Source organism: Hydra viridissima, unplaced genomic scaffold (genome assembly GCF_058129835.1).
Source record: "Hydra viridissima isolate aposymbiotic clone 2 unplaced genomic scaffold, HvirCarnegie_v1 scaffold_1, whole genome shotgun sequence".
Lineage (NCBI taxonomy): Eukaryota > Metazoa > Cnidaria > Hydrozoa > Anthoathecata > Hydridae > Hydra > Hydra viridissima.
Window position 1 is genome coordinate 617501 of NW_028324300.1, and position 2495 is coordinate 619995.

Consider the following 2495-nt stretch of genomic DNA (forward strand, 5'->3'; position numbering starts at 1 on the left):
TATCGCCACTTTGATAGCCTAGTTAATTGAGAGTCTTGCTAAAGTGCCACCGGCCGCTCCAGCTGTGGCGTCTCTTGGGCCTGGTCCAAAGCCTCAAGGCCTGAACCAAAAGGAAAAAGAGCCGAGGACAGGCTTGAAGACGCGCCTTTATTTCATGGATCTTCCGGTCGTTGCCAACGTAGGTTTTCTCGCCGAGAATCTCTGGCTTTCTCTTGCTGCTGGCGCAGGAATCATGATCGCGGCAGTAAATTAATATAACCAATACCGCAAAAGGAATGTAAGAGAAGAGAAAAATGAAGATATATTTAGGAAATGGTCGTCATCGGGGATTGATCTAACATAGACCTACTGGAAAACCTCAAGATCTACATAAAACCCGGTACTAGGGGTAAAGATGCCGCACTCCCAGGTTTAACGAACAGGCCACCAAACCGTAGCGATGGTTGTTATCTTGAGCGAGGAAAGAACTACTATCCAAAACCCGGTTTTAATGAAAAATTTTGTATGAGCCATCTACGCCTTTTCCAAATGTCATCTTGGGAATAGCAGACGTCAAACAGACGGAAGAGACACTCATAATCACAAACGGTATTTTACGGAGTCCGATAAGAATTTTTGATAATGAGATACCATCAGTTACACTAACGCTGGTTTCTCGTTTAGGCTGGTGTATAGGAATGTAATACTAACCTATTGCTTTAACAACATATTTCCACCATGGAAGTGGAACGACCCCCTCGAAACTGTTATTTATACAATCGTTGTAAGTTTCGCGGTAAGCATGGCCTCAGCAGAGTGTGAATCTACCTTTACTTTACGGTTAGGAGGAGTCTCTGGCATTTTGGAGTTGTGCTGCCTAATTCTAAAGATTCAGATCCATAGAAAGCCGAGATTGCTAATACGGCATTCGAGGAGATGAAATAAGAGTATGGGGTTCCAGCCGGGAAGGAGCTACAGACATGGGCATGGCTCAGAATAAAATCGGTGCAAGTTTCTTATTTGGCTTTCCTTTGTGAAGAGCTTGAAGTAGGGAAAAGCACCCATTAGGTTTTAGAACTGTTGCAACACAAAGTTCTTTTCTGTCCTGCACGCAAACTCTGCCATTATATTGTAGGTGATAAAAGTACAGTTTTAACAAGTTTAGGTCATCGTCATTCTTTTCGCATCAGAATATTTGCTTAAGCAACAGTTTATCTTCCTTTTCATTTGATACGCTCCCCCTGGTATTTTTACAATGTGATAAATTCATAAAAATATTTTACATGGTCTTGTAAAATATTTTTATGAATTTATCACATTGTAATAAACTATACTAAAACAATGTTAAAATTTTTTTAAATAGGTAGTCAGTTCTTTATTTAGCAAATCACATTGACTTCTGAAGCAATCGTCTCACCAATGATATCTTGTTAAGATATCTATCAAATTTATAGTGCTAAAAGTCATAAAAACACTTGAATGATGCCATACACTTACCAGAATGAAAAGCTTGAAAAGCCATTTTAAACTTTTTAAAAAAAAAAAATTAGAAAGAAACAAACGGCAAACGTTCAAATAAGGAAAGATCCAATATGGCTTGCCATTATGTCAATAAACTGATAACAATGTTTACTGTTTTTCGAAAGGAACGAGTGTTACTGTATCAATATAGAGCCGGTAGTTAAACCAACACCATTGAGTAGTGGTGTTGTTAAAAAGTTAGCTGTCTGCGATTCTTGTAAAATATGGGCCATTAGGAACTGCCTGAAAAATTGTATAATTTTTCTATACACTGGACATAGTTTTTTCAATTTTTTTACGATTAATAACGATTAAAATAAAAGTTTCTGAATAAGTTGATTAAAATGAATTTGATTTAAAATAATTTTTATATTTAGACAAACAGATTTACTGTTTTTCAGAAAAAAATTTCGACACCGATCAAACCTTATGCTATTTTGTTTTCAAGACACCGCAGAGCTGCTCTATTCGATTAAAACTAATTGATTTCGATTGAAACAAATTTTAACAACTTTACGTATAAGTATGTCACACCAAAGTACTAGCTGTTTCAAACGCCTATAGAGTTCTATTTTAATGAACTTCAGAAAATTAGATTTGGTTTCAATAACTAATACAAAAAGTTTTATTAGAGTCGTTATTAATCATAAAAAATTGAAAAACCAAATCCCTGTGTCCAAATATTTCTTATACATTGAAAATGTCCGTTCGAATATCGTCGTATAGATGATTTGTGCGGAAGATATTAAGTAAAGCGGATATTGACGGAGTTTCCTTGAAATCATGTAAATAAGGCGTGAGCGGTTTTTTTTAAGGTCTTAGAAGTATTTTTATGGATTTTGATTAATATTTACTGTACAAAGATAATGTAAAGAAGAATTTTTTAGAAGAGAAAATATGGAAGTGATTGTGAACGCTGTGAGATAGCTACACACATCGATTGCAAAAAAAAACAAAAATAGCTAATTTAAAAAGCTAATGTAAGTAAAACACAC